A 27,741-nucleotide genomic window follows, 5' to 3' on the forward strand; every position below is an offset into this window, starting at 1 on the left:
TCTTGGCCCGCCAGCCCTCCAGATTGTTCATTCGGGAGCCACCACACAGTCTTCTGCTTGCCCTCCAGAAAGAACAAGGGCCCTCGGGGTCTTCTCGGAATCCCCACGTGAGGATCAAACAGCACGGACCTCGACAGCCCCTCAATGTCCTCAGCCGCCCTGGGCACTAACGATCTGTCTGACACAGCCCGAGGCCTGACCTCCCATCAGCCCCCCAGGTAGCGCGACACATATCCTGCAGGTAGGACCTGCCAAGGCCAGAGACTTTATCTCTACCCAACCTGGGTATTCAGGTGTCTGTGCCCAGACCATAGCTCAAATCCCGGCCTGTGGGTGAACCTCAAGCATCAACGAGCACTCTTCATTTCCCACCAAGGAAAAACTTGCTAATGGTCTAACCCGCAGAATGGGAGCAGCTGCATGTCCCATGAGAGCACGCCCACCCAGGAGGGCTGCATTGGCCACAAACAGGCATTGTGAGCCTCAGCCTGAGCCCGCTTTTAAACCAGCCCCCTCTCTAGTGGGACCAGGAGAAAGCATATCGCGTGTGACATACCCCTAGGCCATAATCCTCACCCTCTGTCTGGTTCTTCAGGCGCCCGGACTCAGATGCTGACTCTGGAATCTCTGCAATGGCTTGATCCATGAGATGGAATACAGCACTCTTCCCTTTCCCCCGAAAGACAACAAACCCTGGGTAGCTGGGCATAATCCTCACAGAGGCAGAATATCCAATGGCACCATGAGGCTACCACTACATTCCGTGGCCAACCGAGACACACAACCCAGACAGAAAAGCCTGCACTCCCGCCTCCCCGTCGCTGTCATTTCAGATCCCGCGGCATTGCCCTCACGGTCCGCAGATTGGGCCTGACATCCCCTCACCGCAAGCCCTATCCTGAGATTGTGTTTGCAGTCTTTTGCCCCAAAAGTCCTGGCGACAGGCCCACCACGATGTTGCCTCCATGAGTCTCAGTGCAGGACTCAGCCTGCCCACCCGAAGGAAACTCTGCTCAACACATTTGCACAAACCCTCCAGATTGGAAGACACCTTCAATGCCCCTGAGCACACCCCAAATTTGTTGGTCGCCTTAGAAAAAAAAAAAAAAAACATTCGGACACATGCCAGAAACCTACCCCCAAGCAGACCCCCAGGTCCATGGACCTGAGTCAGAAGATGGGAACTGACATACCTCTTGGACCTAAATGGAAACCTAGCTTAGGTTTTCAGGTATCAGCCTCCAGAGGCAAATTCTGGAATACCTACATAGGGTCCAACCCTTGATCCCTGAGCCACAAAACAGAACACCTCCTGTCCCCCCGTAGGTAACCTGGCTCTTGGGAACTGCGTCCAACACTCAGGGGAGGGGAATCCTGCATAGCACCTGAGCCCCCGCCACATTCTAAGGTCTCCTAGGACACAAGCCAACATTGTGACCCATTGGAATGAGACTCTCTGTCACCTCAGCTACCTGGGCACTTTTCCCCATAGCCACCAGATCAAAGCATCCTTGTTCCTTGACTGGAAGGGAAAGTGGAGCTAGCCTTTCCAGGCATCAAGGTGATAACTTTTGCTACAACATCTTTCCATACGGGGGACACTGGTGCCATCCAAACTACTCCCCCTGTCCTGCAGAAGAAAAGCTTGCTGTTCAGAGCAGCTCCCAAGCCCCAGCCTGGGAAGAACTCAATGGCCTCATGAGGCCACTCGTGGGCCATCATGGACAGAAACTCCAGTGTGAGCGAACATCTGACACATGCGGCAACTAAGGTGCTAGAGATCTGGAGTCAGATGCTGCACATGGGAAATGCCATGTGCTAGGCACTGAACTGAACTGACACTTGTGCATTCAGAATTCCGTCCTCAACCTCCTGGCCCGCCAGCACTAGAGACTGTTCATTCGGGAGAAAAAACGCTGTCTTCTGCTTGCCTTCCAGAAAGAAGAAGGGCCCTAGGGTTCTGCCCAGAATCCCCATGTGAGGATTAAACAGCAGGACCCTCTAAGGCACCCCAATGTCCTAGGCCTCCCTGTGCACTAATGCTCTGTCTGGCACAGCCTGAGCCCCGACCTCCCATCAGACTCCCAGGTAGTGGGCCCCATATCCAGCAGCAGGGACGCCAAGGCCAGAGCTTCTCATCTCTACACAACCTGGTTATTCAGGTGTCTGTATCCAGACCAAACCTCAAATCCCAGCCTATGGGGGAACCTCAAGCATCAAAGAGCACTCCTCTTTCCCCAGGACGGGAAAGCTTGCTGTGGGGATAGGGTCTAAACCTCACAGTGGAAGGCAGTTGCATGACATTGAGACTAGGCAGGCTGCCCTGGCCTCAGGCATTGTGACTCTCAGCCTGATGCTGCTTTCAAACCAGCCCCCTAGATATCTGAACCAGAAGCCCACATATTGGACCTGACCTGTCCCTAGGCCAAATCCACACCATCAGTCCAGTTCTCCAAGCACCCAGACCAGCAAGCTGACTCTGGAATCCCTGCTATGGCAGGACACCTGAGATGGAAACCAGCACTCTTCCTCTCCCCCCGAAGTACACCAAATCCTTGGGAGCTCGCCAGAATCCTCACAGAGGCAGAATCCCCCATGGCCCCATGAGCTTACCGCTACATTCCGGGACCAGCTGAGACACACAACACAGACAGAAAAGACTGTGTTCCTGCCTCCCAATCGCCCTCATTTCACATCCCATGAAATGTCTTCAAGCTCCGCAGATTGGGTCTGCCATGACCTCACCCCTAACCCTATTCCACGACTGTGTTTTCATTCTTTTGTCCCAAAAGCCCTGGCTGACAGGCCCTCCATAATGGGGCCTCTGGAGCCACATCGCAGATGTCAGAGGTATCATCTGTGGCCTGGATAGACCACTCCTTCTTTATCCAGTAGCTTATTGAAAGGCATCTCATCTCCTTCCACAGTTCTGCTAGAGTGGGCAAGGCAGGCCATTGATCTGGGCAGATCTCTTTGATCTGAATTAAGAGCATTGGTCAACATGGCTCTCCCCATGACCCCGGCATGTAAAGGTAACTGATGATGAGAGGTGTGCTGTCCAGGGCTCTTCTTTCAGGGGTAGCACTCATGCAGAATGTCACTCTCCTTGATGCCTTTGCAAAGTTGTTTCAGGTAAAGTCAGGAAGACAGAGCCCTCATCCCCTAAGACTGCTGTTTCAGAATACTTGGAGACCAGGAAACGGACAGCACAATGTATCCATGCCCTAGATCTTTATTTGAAATGTGACTTTCCTTCCCTTATTCCTTGCCTTATCTTCCAAGCTGACCAAGCACCAAGGGCAGACCCTTCTCCCTAAAATAAATTGGGAAAAGAACCTATGAAAGTACGCTATCACCCATAGGATATCAAACATCCCAGAGATCTCATGATACCCATGAGGCCTCCCTGTTGATTGAGATCTCTAGATATTGTAAAAGAAATAGGAACACCTGGCTCTCTGTGGAGAAATATGACTGAAAGGATGGTACATCGAATGTCAGGTTCTTTTCTCTTTGTATTGAAAGGTGAAGTGGGAAAGAAACCGTAAAGGCAACATGAGTTCATGAGCAGCCAATCAGGGCTCTTTTTTGTTCCTTCCCAGGACTTCCTACCTAAAGCTATAGGATAATAGCTTATGAGAGAGGGATTGCTGCTTCAGTGAAGTCAACTTTTGTGACGTCACACAGTTTTGAGCTCCTAGCAACCATTCCACCCCAAACCATGTCTAATCACTCCACGAGCTTTTGTAGTCATGGGTGAGCCAGGAGGTGCCAAATCCCTCCCAAAGCGTTGGAGCCACCTGGGTATTTCACTAAGAGAGTTTGCAAAGCAAGTTGGTGTCACCTTCTCCATGGCCGAATTTATAGTCTTTGGCTGGGACTGTCACCACCAGCACTCTGCACTCCTGAGAAGGTCAAGCATCCCCATTTCCATCTTACCCCCAAAATGTCAGGAAATGGTCAGAACTACAACCAAGCCTCAGGCCAGGAACTCCACCCTCTGCACATGTGCATGGTCCTCCAACCCAATCAGGACCCTTGTGACCAGGAAAAGTACCACCCGAGGAATGCTCCCAGTGAACCTCTGAAACAATGTTAAAGACATGCATGTAGTCTTCAACAGTAAGGACATGAGTTCCTCTAGCATCTCCAGTAACCATAACAAGAAGGTCGCCCCATCTTCCAAGCTGACCAAGCACCAAAGGCAGACCCTACACCCTAGAACCTTGGCCCCAGGATGGACTCATTGGTTTGGAGGCAACAGGAGCAAGCACGGAGCCTGGTGGAGGAGACCCATTACCCATGTGAAGCCGTCAGAAAGGCTTTCGTGCCAGTTTCAGGAAGACAACCTGTATCAAAAAGGACGCCTTGAAGAGGATTCAATGGCCTAAGATCCTTGAGCATTCCCGCAGGGTGGTGCAGCTTCCTTCTGTGGAACTAAATGGATATGTTTCAGCACAAGGCTGCCTTAAGTCTCCCATTTTCATTCTGCAATGGTTTTCATGGGATAAACAAACAGTGCCTGTTGCGGAGGATGGGCATGTTCTAAAGGAGCCAGGTGAGGAGGAACAATGGGAGAACAAGGGGCCCTTGAAGCGGGACAGAGTGGATGCTCCATGATGGTGTAGAGATGCAGGAAGATGAAGAAGAGGAGAACAAACAAGGGAACTCAGAGCCAAGGTCTTGCATTTTAGGATGGTGGGAGGAGCTCTGGACTTTGATGTGTTCCATAAGGGCATAGGTCCAAATTTAATAAAGCATCCTCTGGCTCCAGTCAATCTTATCTACTGTCTCTTTTTGTTGTTGTTGTGTTTCAATGATGTGCTTGGATGTATGGGACAGAGAGAGACAGTGAGAACATAATAAGTGAGGGAGCTGGAGAGGGAGAAGCAGACTTGCATCTGAGTGGGGAACCAGAGATGTGAGACATTCCAATGAGCCTGGGATAAGTAGTAGATCTGAAGGCCGCATCTGAACCGATGGAGGCACCCCAGGACCCAATATTTGTCTTCTTAACACTTAATTGTTCTACACAAGAACCCCTGTTTTGTAATTTTTCAGAAAATCAAGGGATACAGATTTTTGCTAGGGCTGGTTTGACTTGCTTTACACAACTTGCTTCTAGAGCAGGCATAGCTGGTCAACTTGAAGTCAGAGATGTGGCTTTAGAAACACGGATCTCCCAAGCATACTATGGTTAACAGAATTCCTCCATTGCTAGCTTTTGCAGGGAGAATGACACTATGTCTTGTGTTGCCTTGCTTCTGCGGATGTTGTTAGGAGTCTCCTGGTCCTCAAAATCTGGATCTCTGATTCTGCACCCAGATGAGGATTGTTTCAACTCTCATATCTCAAAGAAATGTCAGGCTCTTTTTTCTCTCTCTCTTCTAGGTCTCCTACAATAAGCACATAGTAACATTCTTTGCATTCAAGGATTTCCCTAAGTCCATTATCATGTTCCATAATTTTTCCTTCTCTCCTTTACCTTGCTTCTTTTATTTCCAGTACTTGTCTTCCAGGTAACTCTTTGGATCCTCTTGTTCTGCCAGCTTCCTGGACATTGCATCCAGTCTGCTAACAAATCTTTTCATCAGGGCCTCTCAGTTTTATTTTTTTTAATAATATTTAACTCTGTGATAATAGAATCCCTCATTCCTTCTATGTTTTTTTGATACAGAATGAGTATCCCGGCTGCTGCTTGAAATCCTCCATCGGTCATGTGACATGTATACATTCACTTCGATTGTGTGGCCATGATCATTTCTTGTTCTATTGCCTTGGCATCAATTGATTTTTCTATCATTGACTTTGTTCTAGGTCTCTGTCTTCTTCACTGTATTCAAAAGTTGCCTTCTGTTTTCTACCCTGAGTGCAATTTCTTTAGGAAGAGGAGATTATGGAATTCCCAGGGGCTATCACTTGAGGGAGCCTTGGGTGTTTGTGTCATGCCATCTGGGGTTGTGTGTTGGTTGTCAACTATCCCTTGGGGGAGTCTTCTGCAAAGGCTCTCGTTGCCTGCCATTTGGAGGGTTTGTTGTCTGGACCGAATTTGGTAAGTATTGTTGAGCTCTGGTGTGCCTGTGAAATGAGATTTTCAGCCCACTCAATATAATCTTAGTTCTATTATTTCTCCTGCTGAATGCTTTGGTCAGGAGAGAGAATGTGGTCATGGCTTTCTCCTAGTCCCTACTGGATGGTCTGTTCTCCTGGGTCTAAGCAAAGTGGCATGAAGAAGTCAGTCCCAACAGTATTCCAGGGCTAGGACTTCATGTTTGCATGTTATGCAGGAATTTCTTTACTGTCCTGTCTGTGGCCACGAGCTTGGTCTTGATGCTGGTGGTTAGAGAGGCACTAGTTTCATTTGCATGCATCGAGGCAACTCCACGAATGTGCCTTTCACGAATGCACCACAAGAAACAATAATCATACCACTGTGTCAACAGGTATTGATTCTGATAATGGTTCCCAGGCTGTCTGCAGCTGGTTGTTTGCTGAGGTCCTCTCCAGGAGAAACATAGTGTTCTCTGAATCTATGTCTGCCAGGTCTGCTGATCAGTACTCCTGGGCCTCATGAACCTTTGGTTGCAAAAACTGGAGACATTCAGACATTCTCATTTGCTTTGCCAACAGCTATGGGTCAACATTCAACTTGTGGTGTCCCAGAGGGCTCCTCTCTCCTGGGCCTTTGTATTTGTTCCTGGTCCCCTCCCTTTGAGGCACAAATCATCCACTTCTCCCCTACGCCTTGTCTATACCCTTCTACCGTGTTCTCTGCAACTTCTCTCTTTCACTGTGGCGTGTGATTTCTAGGCTTCAGGTCCATTGATGCCATGTTTACATTGATGTGGTGAACTTTCTGTTGTGTTTATGGCTGGAGACAATGCTGGAGCTACCATATACATCTAATATCTCCCTGTTCTTCAAATGAAATGCACATTCTTACACAGCCATAAGCAAGAAGGACTTCTTGCCCCTTGCCACATGTGGCAGAAAGGTGAAGCGTATTGGGCTGTGTCACAATTGTCAGTCTAAAAGAACATATACTGTACGTTTTCACTCCTTCAGAGAAGTGAAGAAACACATGAAAAATAAGAAAAATATACAGACATTGAGACTCTAACCGGGCACACAAAATTTAGTGTTGCTTCCAAGGCAGGTTAGTTAGAATCTGTGTTTCTAAAAGACGATAAAAGGGACATTCATTGCATTAAATATTGACAAATGAGATATAAAGTGAGTTTCCAATACGTTTGGAGGTGAATTGTAATCCAAAAAAGAGCAGCTACATATCTCATAAGATACCATTCTAAGCGTTCTGTCACACACACACACACACACACACACACACACACACACACACACACACAAACACTTAAAAGAGTCACACCAAAGTTAGGTAGCAAGTGAGGAATAGCACTCATGGAAGCAAACCTCAGAGAAAATACCACAAAGGAAAAAAGCACAGAGAATCAAAGTCAGAAACCAACCAAAGTGGAAAAGATAAATCCTTTCCTATAAAGAATTAATTAAAGCTTTCAGGACTAAACTCACCTAAATAAACTAACCTAAAAGACCCACACCCAAGTATGCCAGTAAATCCAATACCTGAGAGAAAGGAAAATTCCAAGACACATACCCACTACCAAGACTAGGTCATGAAACATAAAAATCTGACATCTCAGCTCAAATGAAAGCATTTGAAGCAGTCCTCAAACACCCAATAACACACAAAAAGCCAGGTTCATATCAATTTCCTGGTTCACACTTCGAGACATTTAAGGAAGTCAATGTCGGCTATTCTCATTTATTCCCAAAATATAGGAAGAGGGGAGACTCTAATTTACAATGGCCAAAGACCCAATTCATATAAGGACCTTAAAGGAAACCAATTGCATACCATTTTCATCAGTAAGATAATAAAACAATTCATTTCTTTTCCCCTTCTTTCTTCATCTTCATGGGAAACGGACTTTTTATCTTTCTTTTCAATATTTCTTCTTATGTTCAGGAAGCCAACCTTTCATCTATCATACAGTATTGACATAGTGTTCCCTAATTCTTTTTTGCATATACCACCGAGTGCCATGATCATATATGCCACACCTCCTCCATACCCATTAACCTGTTCCCTCATTCCTGGCATGTATCATCATTCTGTAACCCTCAGCTTGTTTCCCAGAGTCCTGAGTCTCTCCTGGTTTTTCTCTCTTTCCGACTTCTTTTCCTTCTGTTTTCCCTTGCTTTTACTGATTTCCATGGTATTCCTCATGTGCCACTTATGAGGGAAGCCATAGGATATTTCTCTTGGTTTGCTTGCCTTTCTCATTGAAAATAACCCAGTACTGTGTCATTCATGTCAAGGCGAGTATGGGGGTTTCGTCCTCCCTGATGGGGGAGGCATATTCTGTTGCCTGAATGGACCACACCTTCTTTATCCATGACTCTTCCTTCTTTCATTTGCATCACTTAATTTTTTTCCGGTACCTGTCTTCCAGGTAACTCATTGGATCCTCTGGTTCTGCCAGCTTGCTGGACTTTACTTCCAGTCTCATAAATTTTTTTTTTTTCATCGGGGCCTCTTAATTTTATTTTTATTGTCACCTTTATCCCTGTGGTTCAAAACTCCATGATGCCTCAGCATGAATTGATTCTTCCATCGTTGCTTTTGTTCTAGGTCTCTGTCTTCTTCTCTGTATTTGAAAATAGCATTCTGTTTTCTACCCTGAGGTTAATTTCCTCAGTCATTCCTTGTGGCAGTCATTTCTTTCCTATTTCTTTCTTCATCTACATGTTAATCGGCCTGTTTTTCTTTCTTTTCAATATCTATTCTTATATTTGGGGAGCCAGCCATTCATCCATCAGAAGTTTTTGACATAGTGTTTTCTGATTATTTAGTTGCATATGCCACCAAGCGCTAATCATCATATATTCCACACCTCTTCCATACCCATTAAACAGTTCCCTCATTCCCGGCATGCCTCATCATTCTGTAACCCTCAGCTTGGTTCCCAGAGTCCTGAGTCGATCCTGGTTTGTCTCACGTTTGGACTTCTTCTCTTTCGATTTTCCCTTGCTTCTACTAATATCCATGGTATTCCTCATGTACCAAATGAGTGAAGCCATATGATATTTCCTTGGTATGCTTGCCTTTTTCACTGAGAATAACCAAGTCCTGTGTCACTCATGGCAAGGTGTGTAATGGGGCTTCATCCTCCCAAATGGCAGAGACCCACACTGTTGCCTGGATGGACTACACCTTCTTTATCAAGTAGCCTTTGGAAGGGCATCTTGGCTCCTTCCTAAGTTCTGCTAGAGTGGTCATGGCAGGCCATTGATGAAGGAGGTATATTTTCCTCTGAATAAAGAGTGTTAGTCATCACTGCAACCCCATGACAATGGCATGCAGCGTTAACTAATGATGATAAGGAGGGCTGTCCAGTGCTCTTCCTTCAGGGGTCATTATAATGCAGAATGTCACTCTACTTGAAGCCTTGTCAATGGTGCTTAACGTAAATGAAGGTACACAGAGCCCTCATCCCTTAGGTCTGGTGATTCAGAGTACTCAGAAATGAGGACAGCGCAATGCATCCATGTCCTAGCACTTTTCCTGGAAATGTGACATTCCTTCCCTTATATTCCAAGCTGACCAAGCACCAAAGGCAGACCCTATACCCTAGAACCCATTGGGAAATGAAGCTAAGAAAGGTCTCTCTCAGCCATAGAATGTCAATGTTAGCCAAGAGACCTCCCTGTTGATTGAGATCTCTAGAAATTGCAGTGGAAAATTGAACACCATGCTCTCTCTGGAGAAATGTTGACCTCAATAATGGTACATGGAACATCACTTAGTTTTCTCTTGGTATTGAAAGGGGAAGTGGGAAAGGAACATAAAAGACCATCTGAGCTCATGATCAGGCTAGCATGGCTTTTTTTCTGTCCTTGCCAAGTCTTCCTACCTAAAGCCATAGCACACCTAGGTCATGAGAAAGGGATTGCTGCTCCACTGAAGTCAGCTTCTGTGACGTCACAGAAGTCCACCGGAAGCCATCAGAAAGGCTTTTGTGTCAGTTTAAGGAAGACAACGTGTATCTACAAAGGACACATTGAAGAGAATCCATGGCATACAATTCCTGAGCATTCCCTCAAGGTAATGCAGTTTACCTCTGTGGAACTGACTGAAGATGTTGCAGCACAAGCCTGTCTTAACCCTCCCATTTCTATTCCCCAAAGGTTTTCATAGGATAAACAAACAGTGCCTATTTGTTGCTGACATTGGGCATGTTCTACTGAAGGCAGGTAAGGAGGAAAAATGGGAGAAAAATGGGCCATTGCAGCGGGACAGACATTGGATGCTCCATATTTGTGGGTAGATGAGGGAACATGAAAAGAGGAGAACAAGGGAGCTCAGAACAAATGACTGCCATATTAGAATGGGGGGAGGTGCTCTGGATATGGGTGCATTCCATAGGGATATAGGTCCAAATTCAATAAACCATCCTCTGTCCCCAGTCAATCCTTATCAATGGTTTCTTTTTGTTGTTGTTGTTTTTCTATGATGTTAATGCATGTATTTGACAGAGAGAGATAGAGAGATCATAATCAGGGAGGGAGCTGGAGAAGGAGAAGCAGACTTGCCTCTGAGCAGGGAATCTGATGTGGGAGAAAAGCCAATGAGCCTAGGACCAACAGCTGAGCTGAAGGCCGTCTCTGAACTGATGGAGACACCAAAGGAAACAATATTTGTCTTCTTCAAACCTCATTTTTTAAATTTCTTTTCAGCATAACAATATTCATTGTTTTTTACACCACACCCAGTGCTCCATGCAATATGTGCCCTCCCTTATACCCATCACTTTGTTCCCCCAAACTCCCATCCCCTGCTTCATCAAGAACCTTAGGTTGTTTTTCACAGTTCATAGTCTCTCATGGTTCAACTCCCCTTCCAATTTCCCTCAACTCGCTCCTCCTCTCCATCTCCCCTTGTCCTCCATGTTATTTGTTATGCTCCACAAATAAGTGGAAGCATATGATGATTGACTCTCTATGCTTGGCTTATTTCACTCAGCATAATCTCTTCCAGTCCCATCCATGTTTCTACAAAAGTTGGGTACTCATCCTTTCTGATGGAGGCATAATACTCCATCGTGTATATAGACCACATCTTCCTTATCCATTCGTCCATTGAAGGACATATTGGTTCTTTGCACATTTTGGTGACCGTTACCATTGCTGCTATAAACATTGTGTTACAGATGGCCCTTCTTTTCACTACATCTGTATCTTTGGGCTAAATGCCCAGTAGTGCATTTGTCAGGTCATAGGGAAGCGCTCTTTTTAATTTCTTGAGGAATCTCCAAACTCTTCTGAAAAGTTGCTGCATCAACTTGCATTCCTACCAACATTGTAAGAGGGTTCCCCTTTCTCAACGTCCTCTCATGTTGTCTCATGTTTCTCAACGTCCTCTCATGAAACAACAAACACATGTCGTTTCCTGTCTTGCTAATTTTGGACATTCTATTTGGTATAAGGTGGTATCTCAAAGTGGTTATAATTTGAATCTCCCTAATGGGTAGAGATGATGAACATTTTTTTCTTGTTTCTGATAGCCATTTTTATGTCTTCATTGGAGAATTGTATTTTCATACCTTTGGCCCAATTTTCATATGATTATCTGTTTTGTGTGTGTTGAGTTTGAGGAGTTCTTTATAGATCCTGGATATCAACCTTCTGTCTGTACTGTCAATTTCTTCCTGGCTCAGTTTTGGGAGTTTATAGTTTTCCAGGAATGCATCCATTTCATCTAGGTTGCTTAGCTTATTGGCATGTAACTGTTGATAATAACTTCTGATGATTGTTTCTACTTCCTTGGTGTTAGTTGTAATCTATCTCTCCCTCTTCATTCATAATTTTATTAATTTGGGCTCTCTTTTCTTTTGGATTAGTGTGGCCAATGGCTGATCAATCTTTTTTGTTCTTTAATAAAACCAGCTTCTGGTTTTATTGATACATTCTTCTGTATCTCTGGTTTCTACCTCATTGATCTGTGCTCTAAAGGGATTATTTGTCTTCTTATGTGTGGATTTTGTTTGATTTGTTGTTAGTTTTCCAGCTCTTTTAGGTGTAGAGACAGCTGGTGTATTCTGGATTTTTAAATATTTTTGAGGTAGGTTTGGATGGCTATGTATTTCCCCCTTAGGACCGCATTTGCTGTATCCCATAGGTTTTGGACCGAGGTGTCTACATTCTCATTGGTTTCCATGAATTGTTTAAGTTCATCTTTGATCTCCTGGTTGATCCAAGCATTCTTAAACAAGGTGGTCTTTTGCTTCCAGGTGTTTGAGTTCCTTCCAAACATTTCCTAGTGATTGAGCTCCAGTTTCAAAGAATTGTGATCTGAATATGCAGGGAATTATGTCAGTCTTTTGCATCGGTTGAGCCCTGATTTATGACCCAGTATGTGGTCTATTCTGGAAAGGTTCCATGTCCACTTGATAAGAATGAGTATTCTATTATTTTAGGGTGAATGTTCTGTATATATCTATGAGGTCTGTCTCTTCCAATGTGTCATTCAATGCTCTTGTTTCTTTATTGAATTTCTGCTTTGATAATCTGTCTATTACTGAGAGAGGCATGTTAAGATCTACTACTAAGAATGTATTCATATCAATATGACTCTTGATCTTGATTAATAGTTTTCTTATGAAATTGGCTGCTTCCATATTGGGGATTAGATATTTACAATTGTTAGATCATCTTGGCGGATAGTCCCTTTAAGAACGATATAGTGTCCTTCTGTATCTCTGACTACAGTCTTTAGTTTAAAATCTAATTTATCTGATATGAGAATCGCTACCCCGTTTTTTTTTTTTTTTTTTTTTTGAGGTCCATTGGCATGAAAGATGTTTCTCCATCCCTTCACATTCAGTCTGGGTGTATCTTTAGGTTCAAAATGGATCTCTTGTAGACAACATATGGATGGGTCCTGCCGTTTTATCTAATCTACAACCCTGTGTCATTTTATGGGCACATTTAGGCCATTCACATTGAGAGTGATTATTGATAGATACGTTTTTATTGCCATCGTGTTACCTTCGAAGTCTTTCTGTCTGTAGATTGTCCCTTTATTTCTGTTCAATGATATTCTTAGGGTTTTTTCTCTTTTATAGAACCCCTCTTAAGATTTCCTGCAGTGTCGGCTTGGTGGTTGCATAGTCATTTAAGCCTTGCCAGTCTTGGAAACTCTTTCTCTCTCCATCCATTTTGAATGTCAGTATTGCTGGATAAAGTATTCTTGGCTGCATGTTCTTCTCATTTAGTGCCCTGAATATATTTTGCCAGCCCTTCCTGGTTTGTCAGGTCTCTGAGAACAGGTCTGACATTATTCTAATGGACTTTCCTCTGTATGTAAGGAGCTTCTATAGGCTAGCTGCTTTCAAGAGGGTCTTCCTACAGTTAATAATTCTTCATTCTTACTATCAGGTATCACGAGAACATTCGAGAATATACAATCTTGAGGGAAACCGTCCTGCCTCTAGCACTGTTTCCATTTGTGAGATTGGGAAATTTTCATAGACAACTTGTTCCACTATATCTTCTAGATTTCTTTCTTTCTCCTCCCCTTCAGGGATTCCAATAACTCTGATTTTGGAACGTTTTATGGCATCATTTATTTCCCTGATTCTGTTTTCGTGGATTCTGAGCTGTTTGTTCCAGACTTCCTCCTGATCCTTTCTCTCTGTTTGTCCTCCAGATCACTAATTCTATCTTCTGTCTCAGTTTCCCTAGCTTTAAGAGAATTTAAATTAGATTGTAACTCATTGAGAGCATTTTGAACATCATCCCTGGTGGCTTTCAGTTCTGCGCTAACATTGTGAGCATCATGCCTGGTGACTTTCAGTTCTGCCCTAATAAATTCCGGTTGGTCATTAATTGCTTTCTCCAACCTAGCTATTACCTGGATAATTGTTAGCCGGAATTCCTTTTCTGACGTATTGTCTATGTTGATTGCCATTAGATATGTTGCAGAAGGTCCATCCTCTGTATTTTTCTTCTGTTGGGCATTCCTCTTCTTAGTCATTTTGGTGAGAGATGACTTAACGGATGTAGCTGGATGTATCGAGTGTGGTGCAGTCAAGGTGCACCCTGGAACAATTCTGAGCCATCAGGATTCCCCACGCAAATGAGAGAAAAAAGAATAGAAAAAGGAAAATAAAAGAGAGAGAGAGAGAGAGAGAGAGAGAGAGAGAGAGAGGAACAAAAGGGAAGATAAAAGAGAAGGCTCAGCAAAAATGGGCCCAATTTAAAATTTATGAAGTATACAAACAAAAACAGACAAACAGAAAACTGATAAAAGTAGATGACAAGAGAAGAAAATATATATATATATAAGCTAAAAAAGGAAGAACCTCGTCAAAAGAACCCCAAGTATAACATTTATATACTGTCAGGAGAAACCCAAATACACAGAAATTCTGGTGGAAGGAAAAGATGAGAGAGTGGTTATAAATTCTCAATGTGAGTGAGGAAGGTTATTTTGATTCTTCCTGGATGCATCATGATGTCTTTGTTAAAGGACTCAACTTTCCTATGATAAAGGGGGATTAAAAATTGTTTACCTATAGGGGTAGCACTTATTGGGGAAAGGGGATTACCTTGAATTTTAACTCTATATTTATATTAGAAAATAAAAAATAGAAAAGCAAAAGAAAAACACAGGTGTATGTTTCAAAATGTTCAGGTTCGAAGGGTATTAAGGAATTTGATGTACTGGACATTTTTATTAGTTTTGGGAAGCCAGATTCATTCATCAGAAATTTTTGACATATGTCCCCTGATTATTTATTTGCATATACTACTGAGTTCTCATCATCATGTATTCCACACAACCTCCATACCCTGTAACCAGATCCCTCATTCCCAGCATATCTCATTCTTCTGTAACCCTAAGCTTGGATCCCAGAATCCTTAGTCTTTACTGGTTTGTCTCCCCTTCAGACTTCTTTTCCTTCTGATTTCCCTTGATTCTACTAAAGTCCATGGTATTCCTAATGCGCCACATATGAGTGAACCCATATGATATTTCCCTTGGTCTGATTGCTATTTTCATTGAGAATAACCCGTCCTATGTCACTCATTTCAAGGCGAGTATCGGGGCTTCATCCTGCCCGATAGCTGGGGAACACATTGTGGCCTGGATGGACCATACCTTCATTATCCAGTAGCCTTTGGAAGGGCATCTCGGCTCCCTCCTCAGTTCTGCTACAGTGGACATAGCAGGCCATCGATGTAGGCCATTCCTTTCCCTCTGAATTAAGAGAGTTGTTCAACATGGCACTCCCCATGACCATGGCATGTAGCGTTAACTAATGATGATACGGAGTGCTGTCCAGGGCTATTCCTTCAGTGAAAGCTATCATGCAGGTTATCACTCTCCTTGAAGCCTTTGCAAAGGTGTTTAAGGTAAATTGAAACAGTCAGAGCCCTCACTCTCAGGACTGGTTTTCAGAACACTAGGAGATGAGCACACGGTCAACACAATGCATCAATCCCCTAGAACTTTTCCTGAAAATGTGACTTTCCATGCCTTACTCCTTCCCTTATCTTCCAAGCTGGCCAAGAGGCAAAGGCACAGCCTACACGCGATAACCTATCGGTAAAAGAAGCTAAGAAAAGACACTCTCATGCATAGGATGTCCAAACTCCCAGAGTGCTAATGATACCCAAGAGGCCTCCCTGTTCATTGAGAACTCTAGAAATTACAGCAGAAATAGCAAGACCTTGCTCTCTCTGGAGAAATGTTGGCCTCAAGGATGGTGTACGGAACGTCATTTTCTTTTCACTTTGCATAGAAAGGGGAAGTGGGAAAGAAAAAGAAAAGTTGACCTGAGTTCATGATCAGGCTAACACAGTTTTTTTTTTTCTATCTTTCTCAGGGCTTTCTATCAAAAGCCATAGGACTCATATATCATGAGAGAGGGATTGCTGCTTCAGTGACGTCAGTTTCTGTGAAGACACAAAGCTTTGAGGTCCTAGCAACCATTCCTCCCTAAACTATGTCTAATCACTCCACCTGGCTGCAGTAGTCATGCTTCAGCCAGGAGGTTCCAAAGCTCTCCCAAACCACTGGAATCGCTTGGGTATTTCATCAAGAAAATTTGAGAAGCTAGTCGGGGTCACCTTCTTCATGGATGAATTTGTAGTCTTTGGTCATAACTGTAACCATCGGACCTCCTGAGAAGGGCAAGAATCCACAATTCCATCTTAATCAGGAAAGGTCAAGAAATTTTCAGTATTACCACCAAGCCTAAGGTGAGGAACTCCATGCCCCACACACATGCATGGTCCTCCCACCCAATCAGGACTCTTCTGACCAGGAAAAGGCCACCTGAGGAAAGCTCACAATAAGCACCCACAACCATGCCAAAGATATGTCTGGAGTCTTCAACAGCGAGGACATGAGTTCCTCTAGCACTTTTAGAAAACATCCAAGATGGCCTCCCCATCTTCAAAGCTGACAAATCACCAAAGACAGACCCTCTACCCTAGAACCTCAGGCACAGGAAGGACACATGGGTTTGGAGCCCACAGGAGCAAGAACAGAGCTTGTAAGAAGAGACCCATTGCACAAGTGATGCTATCGGAAAGGCTTTCATGCTACTTACAGGAAGAAAACATGTATCTACAAAAGGACGCATTGAAGAGGATTCAACAGCCTAACATCCCTGAGCATTCCCAAAGGGTGGTGCACCTTCCCTCTGTGGAACTGAATGGAGATGTTGCAGCAAAAGCCTGCCTTAACCCTCCCATTTCCATTTCCATTTCCAAAAGTTCTTCATAGGATAAACAAACAGTGCCTGCTGTGAAAGATGGGCATGTTCTAATGGAGCCTGGTGTGGAGGAACAATGGGAGAACAAGGGGCCATTGCACTGGGACAGACAGAAGATGCTCCATGCCGGTGGGGAGAGTCAGGACGATGAAGAAGTGGAGAAAAACAAGGGAGCTCAGAGCCAAAGTCTGTGTTTTTAGAATGGTGGGAAGTGCTCTGGACCTGGGTCCGTCTATAGGGACATAGGTACAAATTCAATAAACCATACACTGGCCCTAGTCAATCCTTAGTAACTGTTTGTTGTTGCTGTTGTTGTTGCTGTTTTTTCAATGATGTGCATGCATTCATTTGACAGAGAGAGACAGAGAGATCATCATCAGTGAGGGAGCTGGAGAGGGAGAAGCTGACTTGCTGCTGAGCAGGAAAACTGAGTTGGGAGAGGATCCAATGAGACTGGGATCAGGAGCTGAGCTGACGGCCACCTCTGAAATGATGGAGACACCCCGGGACACACTCTTTGTCTTCTTAACACCTCATTGTTCTAGAAAAGAACTCCTGCTCAGTCTTTTTTCAGACAGGCAGGGAATACGGATTTTGACTTGGGCTTGTGTGGCTTGTCTATACAATGTGCTCGATCTTACATAGCTGGTCGCCTTGATGTCAGGGATTTGGATATAGAAATACTCTTCTCCCAAGCATATTTGTGTGAAGAGAATTCCTCCATTGCTAGCTTTGCAGGTTGAATGACACTATATGTTGTGTTGCACTGCTTCTGTTGATGGTGCTGGGAGTCCTCTGTGCCTCAGAATCTGGATCTCTGTTTCTACCTCCAGAGGAAGGATGGATTCAACTCTGCTTTATCAAAAAATCTTGTGCCCTCATTTTTCTCTCTTTTCTAGTTCTCCTAAAATAAGCATCCATTACATCATTTCACTTAAGGATCTCCCTAAGTCCATTGTCATGTTCCTCATTCTTCCTTTTCTCCTTTGCTTTTCTTCCTTTTTCTCTTGTCTTCCTGATAACTCATTGGATCCTCTGGTTCTGCCAGGTTCCTGGAGTTTGCATCCAATATGCTACTAAAAATTTTCATCAGAGTCTCTTTATATTATTTTTTATCAGTTTTTCTTTTTGGTCCAAGACTTCCTGATGCCTTCTAAGTTTTTCTGATGCAGAGTGAGTATTATGGCTCCTGCCTTAAATCTACCATTAGGCATGTGACATGTTTAGGTTTTACTTTGATTGCGTGACCATGATATATGTTGTTCTTATTCTTTGGCATCAATTGATTCTTCCATCATTAAATTGTTCTAGGTTTCTGTCTTCTTCTCTGTATTCTAAAAGCCCATTCTATTTTCCACCCTGAGGGTAATTTCTTTGGGAAGAGGAGCTCATGCAGTGAACAAGGGCTGGAACTTGAGGCGATTTGGGGTGTGTGTGGCATGCCTTCTGTTTCTTGAGTTGTGGCTCTCCACTCTCCTCTGGGCCAGTCTTCTGCAGAGGCTCTCTTTGACGGCCATTCAGATTGTTGGGTGTCTGGACCAAATACGGAGGGTTTTAGATTTGTGTGTTCTGGTGTGCCTGTAAAAGGAGACTGTCAAACCACTCAACCTTACTAAGGCCAGCTGAATTCTCTGGTCAGGAGATAAGATGTGGGCAGAGCTTTCTTCTAGTCACCTACAGGATGGTCTGTTCTTTGGGACTAATCAACGTGGCCTGGGGAAGGCAGTCTCTACAATGTTCCAGGTTTGAGACTTCGTGTTTGCAAGTTACGCAGCTATGGTCCTCACCATTCTCTCTGTGTCCACTAGTTCGGTCTTTATGCTGGTGGTGGGAGAGCCCCAAGTTTCTTTGGCCCCCATCAAGGCATCTCCACGAACAGTGCCTTTCATGGATGCCCAGCAAGAAACAATAATCATATCACTCCTTCAACAGGTATTGTCTCTGATCAACTTTTCCAGGCTGTCTGCACCTGGTTGGTTGCTGGTGTCTTCCCCAGGAGAAACACAGTGTTCTCTGGTGTCTATGTTTGCCAAGCCTGCAGTTCTGAGATACTCAGGCCTCAAGACCCTTTGGTTGCAAGAACTCGTGCAATTAGGACCCTCTCCATTTCTCTGCCACAGCTATGGGTCAAAATTCAACTTGTGGAATCTCAGTGTGCTCCTCTCTCCTGTGCCTTTGTCTTTGGCCTTGGTTCCCTCACTCTGAAGCACAAACCATCCACTTCTCCTCTAAGCTATGTTGACACAATTATCCCATGGTCTCTTCGACTTAATCTCTTTCACTGTGTAGTGTGATTTCTAGGCTTCAGGTCCATTTACTCCATGTTTACGGTGATGTGGTCATCTTCCACATGTGCATATGACTGAAGACAAGCCTGGAGCTCCCAGACACTCCTAATATCTCCGTGTCGTCCAAAAGCACCGCAGACTGTTATCCAGCCATAAGCAAGAAGCAATTATTACTACTTGTCACATGTGGCTGAAAGGTGGAGAGCATTGGGCTACATCATATCTGTCAGTCACAGAAAGACAATTAACATATGATTTCTCTCACTCATGGAAGTAAAGAAACATGTGAAAAATCAAGAAAAAAAGGCACAGACAATGAGATTCTAAGCGGGAACACAAAATTTGATGTTTGTTCCAAGGAAGATTAGTGAGAATCTGTTTCTAAAAGAGGATTAAATGAGACATTCATTGGAGGAAACGTGGTCAAAAGGGATGTATCATGAGTAACCAATGCGTTTGAAAGTGAATCGTTATCCAAAAAAGTGAGGCTTCACATTGAGGACACGAGTTCCTCTAGCATCTCCAGAAACCATGTCCAAAAGCCCTTCCCATCTTCCAAGCTTACCAAGCACCAAAGGCAGACCTTACACACTAGAACCTTAGGCCCAGTTTGGATCCCAACAGACGCAATCACGAAGAATGATTGAAGAGAACCATTACTCAACTGAAGCCATCAAAGGCTTTCATGCCAGTTTCAGGAAGACAACATGTATCTACAAAAGGATGCAGTAAAGAGGATTCAAAGGCCTAAGATCCCTTAGCATTCCCGCAGTTTGGTGCAGCTTCCCTCAGTGGTACTGAATGGAAATATTTCATCAGAATCCTGCCTTAACCCGACCAAGTCCATTCCCCAAAGGATTTCATGGCATAAACAAACAGTGCCTTTTGTGGAACATGGGCATGTTCTAATGGATCCAGATCAGGAGGAAAAATGGGAGAATAACAGGCCATTGCAGCAGAACAGAGAGTGGATGCTCCGTGTTGGTGGGGAGATGCACGAGGACAAGAAAATGAAACAGACAAGGGAGCTCAGAGCCAAGGTCTGGCATTTTAGGATTATGAGAGTTGCTTTGGACATGGCTGCATTCCATAGGGGCATAGGTCGAAATTCAATAATCCATCGTCTGGCTCCAGTAAATCTTTATCAACTGTTTCCCTATATTGTTGTTTTGTTCTTTTTGTTTTTCAACGATTTTCAACATTCACAAATGCATGTATTTGACAGAGATTGACAGAGAGATCATAATCAGGGAGGAAGCTGGAGAGGGAGAAGCAGACTTGTCTCTGAGCAGGGAACCTGAGGTGAGAGGCGATCCAATGAGCCTGGGATAAGGAGCTGAGCTGAAGGCCGCCTCTGAACTGATGGAGACACCGCAGGACACAACCTCTGTCTTCTTAATACCTCATTGCTCTAGACAAGGTCTACTGCTCTGTCATTGTTCAAATATGCAGGGAATATGGATTGTGCTTGGGCTGGTGTGGCTGGCTCTAAACAATGTGCTGTTAGAGCTCTCATAGCTGGTCTCCTTGAAGTCAGCGAATTGGCTTTAGAAGCATTCTTCTCCTGGGGAACCTGGGTGGCTCAGTGGGTTAAGCTTCTGCCTTCAGCTCAGGTCATGATCCCATGGTCCTGGGATCAAGCCCCACATTGGGCTCTCTGCTCAGCAGGGAGCCTGCTTCCCCCTCTCTCTCTGCCTGCTGCTCTGTGATATCTCTCTCTCTCTCTGTCAACTGAATAAATAAAATATTAAAAAAAAGAAACACTCTTCTCCCAAGCATATTTGTGTGAAGATAATTCCTCCACTGCTAGCTTTTGCAGGGTGAATGACACTATGTCTTGTGTTGCTCTGCTTCTGTGAATGCTGCTGTGAGTCCTCTGTGCCTCAGAATCTGGATCTCTGTTTCTGCACCCAATGGAGAGATGTTTTCAGATCTGATTTCTCAAAGAAATGTTGGGCCCTCTTTTTTCTCTCTTCTAGTCTCTGACAATAAGCACCCATAGCCATTCATTTTAGTCAAGGATTTCCCTTAGTCCATTGTCATTTGCCATCATTTTTCCTTCTCTCTTTTCCTTGACTTCTTTATTTCCCAGTAATTTTCATAGGGGAAACTCATTGGATCCTCTGTTTCTGGAAGCATCCTGGTCTTCGCCTCTAGTCTGCTAACAAATCATTTTATCATAGCCTCTTAATTTTTTTATCACCTTTATTTCTGTGGTCCAAGACTCCCTGATTCGTTCTCTGTTTTTCTGATGCAGAGTGAGTATCCTGTCTGCTGCTTTAAATCCTCCATCTGGCATGTGTCGTGTATGGGTTTGACTTCGATTGTGTGGCCATGACCATTTCTTGTTCTTTTGCCTCGGTATCAATTGATTCTTCCATCATTGCTTTAATTCTAGGTCTCCTTCTTCTTCTTTGTATTCGAAAAGTGCATTCCGTTTTCTACCCCGAGGGTAATTTCTTTAGAAAAAGAGATCATGGAATGCCCTTGCGCTGGCCATTGTGGAGTCTCCAGTGTGTGTGGCACACCCTCTGGGTTGTGTTGGGGCAGTCCAGTGTCCTCTTGGCCTGTACTCTGCAGACGCTCTCTTTGTCTGCTGTTCAGAGTGTTTGGTGTCTGGACCGAATACGGTGAGCTTGGTGGACGATGGTGTGCCTGTGAAAGGAGACATTCAACCCACTCAACAGAAATAAGGCCTGCTGAATGTTGTGGTCAGGAGACAGGATGTGCCCAGGGCTTTCTTCTAGTACCTTTGGGAGGGTCTGTTATCCTGATAGTAAGCAACATGGCCTGAGGATGGCAGTCTCAACAGTTTTCCAGGGTTGGGACTTCCTGTTTGCTGGTTTGGCAGGTAACGTCCTCTCCATCCTCTCTGTGGCCACTAGCTCATTCTTTATGCTGGTGGTGGCATAGCACCAAGTTTGTTTTGCCCACAACATGGCATCTCCATGAACAGTGCTTATCACGGATGCACAGCAAGAAAAAGTAATCAGAGCATTTTGTCAACAGGTATTTTCTCTGATCATGGTTTCCAGGCTGTTTGTACCTGGTTGGTAGCTGGAGTCGTCTCCAGGACACACAGAGTGTTCTCTGGAATCTAATTTAATATTGTTTATCACCTTTATCTCGGTGGCCTGAGACTCCCTAATTCCTTCTATGTTTTTCTGATGCAGAGTGAGTATCCTGGCTGCTGCTTTAAATCCTCCATTGGGCATGTGACATGTATACGATTCATTTTGATTGTGTGGCCATGATCATTTCTTGTTCTACTGCCTTTTCTTCAATTGATTCTCTCATGGTTGCCTTTGTTCTAGGTCTCTGTCTTCTTCTCTGTATGAGAAATGCCCATTCTTTTTCCTACAGTGAGTAATTTCTTTAGGAAGCACAGCTCATGGAATGCCCAAGAGCTGGCCCTTGAGGGAGTCTCAGCTGTGTGTGGCATGCCACTGGGGTTGTGTTGTGGCTGTCCACACTCCTCTGGGTCAGTCCTCTGCAGAGGCTCTCCTTGCCTGCCATTCAGAGTGTTTGGTGTCTGGACCGAATACGGTGAGGTCTAGATTGGTGGGCTCTGGTGTGCCTGTGAAAAGAGCCTTTCAACCTGCTAACAGAACTAAGACCTGCTGAATGCTATGGTCAAGAGAGAGTGTGGGCAGCTCTTTCTTTTACTACCCTATGGGAGGGTCAGTTCTCTTCGGACTAAGCAACTTGGCCTGAGGAATGCAGTCCCAACAGTGTTCCACGGTTGGGACTTCGTTTTTTCTGGTTATTTCCTTACTGTCCTGTCTATGGCCAAGTTCTGTCTTTGTGCTGTCAGTGAAGGCATCTCAGTGAACACAGTCTATCATAGATACACAGCAAGAAAAAATAATCATAGCACTGTGTTAACAGGTATTAGCTCTGATCATGGTTCCCATGATGTCTGCAACTTGTGGCTTGCTGGTTTCTCTTACAGGAGAAACACAGTGCTCTCTGGACTCTATGTCTGCCAAGCCTGCTTATCTGAAATCTCCGGGCCTCATGACACTTTAGTTGCAAGGACATGAGCCATCCAAACCCTCTCCTTTTCTCCGCCAAATCGGTGGGTCAACATTCAACTTGAGTGTTCCCAGTGTGCTCCTCTCTACTAGGCCTGATTCTTTGACCATGGTTCCCACCCTCTTCAGCCCAAACCATTCACTTCTCCCCTAAGCCATATGTACACCCTTCTCCCATGGTCCTGCAACTTTTTCTCTTTTTCACAGTGGAGTTTATTTTTGATGCATCAGGTACACTTATGCCATGTTTATGTAGATTTTGTCATCTTCCTGTTGTGCTTATGGCTGAAGACATACCAGGAGCTCCCAGATCTTCTAACATCTCCCTGTTTTCCAAATGCACTTCAGACTCTTCCCCATCCATATGCAAGAAGGAATTAATGCCACTTGCCACATGTGGCAGAAAGGTGGAGAGCACTCAGCTAAGTCCCATCTGTCAGTCACAGAAAGAAAAATCACATATGATTTCACTGACTCATGGAAGTAAAAAATAACATGTTATAAAGCAAGAAAAAAGGGACAGGCAATGAGACTCTAACCGGGCACACAAAATTGGTGTCCCAAGGCAGGTTAGTGAGAATCTGATTTTCTAAAAGAGGAGAAATTGGACATACCTTGCAGGAAATGTGGCCGTAAGGGATGTAACATGAGTTTCTAATTCATGTGAAGGTGAATTGTAATCTAAAAAAGAGCAGCTTCATATCTCTTAAAATATCATTCTAAGCATTATGTGTCATGAACATACACATCTGACGTCACAGGTAATGATGAAAGCGTTTGAAGCAGTCCTAAAACACTTCCCAAAGCAAAAAAAGCTAGAATCAAATCAATTTCCTGGTCCACACTTAGAGACATTAAATGAAGGCAATCTCAGTTATTCTCATTTATTTCCAAAATGTAGGAAGAGGGAAAACTCTAAGTTACAATGTCCAAAGACCCAATTCAGTAAGGACCTTATAGGAAACAAATTGTATGCCATTTTAATCAGTAAGTTAGTAAAACTATAATTCATGTCTTTCCTCTTTCTTTCTTCATATACATGTGAAATGGCCTGTTTTTCTTTCTTTTCAAAACATATTCTTATATTCGGGAAGCCAGCCTTTCATTCCTCATACGTTTGTGAGATACTGTTCCCAGATTCTTTAGTGGCATATACCACGGAATGATTATCATGTTATATGCCACACATCCTCCATACCATAACAAGTTCCCTCATTCCTGGCACGTCTCATCCTTCTGTAACCCTTAGCTTGGTTCCCAAAGCTCTGAGTCTCTCCTGGTTTGTGTCCCTGTCTGACTTCTTCTCTGTCTGTTTTCCCGTGATTCTACTAATGTCCATGGTATACCTCATGGGCCATATATGAGTGAAACCATATGACATTTCCCTTGGACTGCTTCCGTTTTCGCTAACAATAACCCAGCCCTGTGTCACTCATGTCAAGGTGAGTATTGGGGCTTCATCCCACTCTATGTCGGAGGTATCATCTGTGGCCTGGATGGACCACACATTCTTTATCCAGCAGCATATTGAAGGGAATCTTGGGTCCTTCCACAGTTCTGCGAGAGTGGGCATGGCAGGCCATCTATTTAGGCAGTTCCTTTTCCTCTGAATTAAGAGTGTTGGTCAACATGGCTCTCCCCATGACCTCGGAATGTAATGTTAACTGATGATGATAGGTGTGCTGTCCAGAGCTCTTCTTTCAGTGGTAGGGACCATGCAGAATGTCACTCTCCTTGAAGCTTTTGCAAAGGTGTTTCAGGTACAGTCAGGTAGACAGAGCCCTTATCCCTTAGGACTGGTGTTTCAGAATACTAGGAGATCAGGACATGAAAAGCACAATCCATCCATGCCCTAGCACGCTTCCCTGAAATGTGACTTTTCTTCCCTTACTCCTTTCTTTATCTTCCAAGCTGACCAAACACCAAGGGCAGACCCTTCTCCCTAGAACAAATTGGAGAAAGAACCTATGAAAGTACGCTCTCACCCATAGGATGTCAAAACTCTCAGAGACCTCGTGATACCCAAGAGGCCTCCCTTTTGATTCAGATCTCTGGGCGTTGCAGTGGAAATAGGAACACCTGGATCTCTGTGGAGAAATGTTGGCCAAAAGAATGGTACACCATTCTTTCTTCATGTTCTTGTCTCTTTGTGTGGAAAGGTGAAGAGGGAAAGAAACTGCTAAGACCACCTGAGTTCATGAGCAGGCAATCAGAGATCTTTTTTGTTCCTTCCCAGGACTTCCTACCTAAAGCCATAGGACTCATATCTCATGAGAGAGGGATAGCTGCTTCAGTGAAGTCACCTGTTATATCACAAAGTTTTGAGGTCCTAGCAACCACTCTTCCCCGAAGCATGTCTAATCACTCCACGTGGATTTCGTCATCATGGGTCAGCCAGGAGGTGCCAAAGTCCTCCCAAACAGTTGGAGCCACCTGGATATTTCACCAAGACAGTTTGCGAAGTGAGTCGGTGTCACCTTCTCCATGGCCGAATTTGTACTCTTGGGCCGAGACTGTCACCGGCAGCCCTCTGCACTCCTGAGAAGGGCAAGGATACACAATTGCATCTTATTCCCAAAAGGTCAAGAAATGGTCAGGACTAAAACCAAGCCTCAAGCCAGGAACTCCACGCTCCACATACGTGCATGGTCCTCCGACACAATCAGGACCCTTGTGACCAGGACAAGGGCCACCCTAGGAAAGCTCCCAGTGAATACCGGCAACCATGCCAAAGACATGCCTGTAGTCTTCAACAGTGAGGACACGAGTTCCTCTGAGCATCTCCAGTAACCATACCAAGAAGGCCTCCCCATCTTTCAAGCTGACCAAGCACAAAGACTGACCCTACACCCTAGAACCTTAGGACCAGGAAAGACTCATCGGTTTGGAGCAAACAGGAGAAAGCACGGAGCCTAGTGGAGGAGACCCATTGCCCATGTGAAGCCATTGGGAAGGCTTCCGTGCCAATTTCAGGAAGACAACATATATCTACAAAAGTAGGCCTTGAAGAAGATTCAACGGCCTAAGATCCCTGAGCATTCCCGCAGAGTGGTGCAGTTTCCTTCTGTGGAACTAAATGGAGATGTTGCAGCACAAGGCTGCCTTAAGCCTCCCATTTTCATTCTGCAATAGTTTTCATGGGATAAAAACAGTGCCTGTTATGGATGATGGGCATGTTCTAAAGGAGCCAGGTGAAGAAGAACAATGGTAGAACAAGAGGCCCTTGAAGCAGAACAGAAAGTGGATGCTCCACGATGGTGGGGAGATGCAGGAAGACGAAGAAAAGGAGAACAAACAGGGAAGCTCAGAGCCAAGGTCTGGCATTCAGGGTGGTGGGAGTTGCTCTGGACATGGCTGCGTTCCATAGGGGCATAGGACCAAATTGAATAAAGCATCCTCTGGCCCCATTCAAACCTTATACTGTTTCTTGTTGTTGTTGTTGTCTTTCAAAGATGTACTTGCATGTATGGGACAGAGAGATACAGCGGGAACATAATCAGGGAGGGAGCTGGAGAGTGAGAAGCAGACTTGCCTCTTAGTGGGGAAACTGAGATTGAAGATATTCCAGTGAGACTGGGATAAGGAGCAGAGCTGAAGGCCGCTTCTGAACTGATGGATACACCCCTGGACACAATCCTTCTCTTCTTAACACCTCATTGTTCTAGACAGGAACTCCTGCTCTGTTATTGTTTAGAAATGCAGGGGATAGGGTTTTGGCTTGGGCTGCTATGTCTTGCTCTGTACAATGTGCTGCTAGAACTGGCAAAGCTGGAGTCTCCGGTATATGTGGCATTCCCACTGAGTTGGGTTGTTGCTGTCCACTCTCTTCGGGGCCAGTCCTCTGCAGAGGCACTCGTTGCCTGCCGTTCAGAGTGCTTGGTGTCTGGACCAAATATGGTGAGGTTTAGTTTGGTCGGCTCTGGTCTGCCTGTGAAAGGAGACTTTGAACCCACTCAACCTTAATAAGGCCTGCTGAATGCTGTGGTCAAGAGAGAGGATGTGGGCAGGGATTTCTTCTAGTCCCCAATGGAGGATCTCTTCTCCTGGTACTAAGGAACGTGGCCTGAGGAAGATAGTCCAGACAGGGTTTCAGGGTGGGGACTACGTGATTGCAGGTTAGACAGCTAATGTCCCCACTGTCTTGTCTGTAGCCACTAGCTTGGGCTTTATGCTGACGGTGGTAGAGACCCAAGATTCTTTTGCCCTATCGAGGCATCTCCATGAACAATGCCTATCCCACATGTACAGCTGGAAAAACAATAATCATACCACTGTGTCAAGAGGTATTGTTTCTGATCATGGTTTCCAGGCTGTCTGCACCCGTTTGCTTGCTGGTGTGCTCTGCTGGAGCAACACAGTGTTCTATGGAGTCTATGTCTGTCAAGCATGCTGATCTGAGATCCCCTGGCCTCAAATCCTTTGGTTGCAAATACTCATGCCATTCAGAACGTCTCCTTTTCTCCGACAACAGCTATGGGTCAGCATCCTACTTGTGGTTTCCCAGTGTGCTCAACTCTCCTGGGTCTTCGTCTTTGGCCATGGCTTCCTGCACTCTGAAGCATCAACCGTCCACTGCTCCCCTAAGACATGTCT

This window comes from Meles meles, chromosome Y (assembly GCF_922984935.1).
Source record: "Meles meles chromosome Y, mMelMel3.1 paternal haplotype, whole genome shotgun sequence".
Lineage (NCBI taxonomy): Eukaryota > Metazoa > Chordata > Mammalia > Carnivora > Mustelidae > Meles > Meles meles.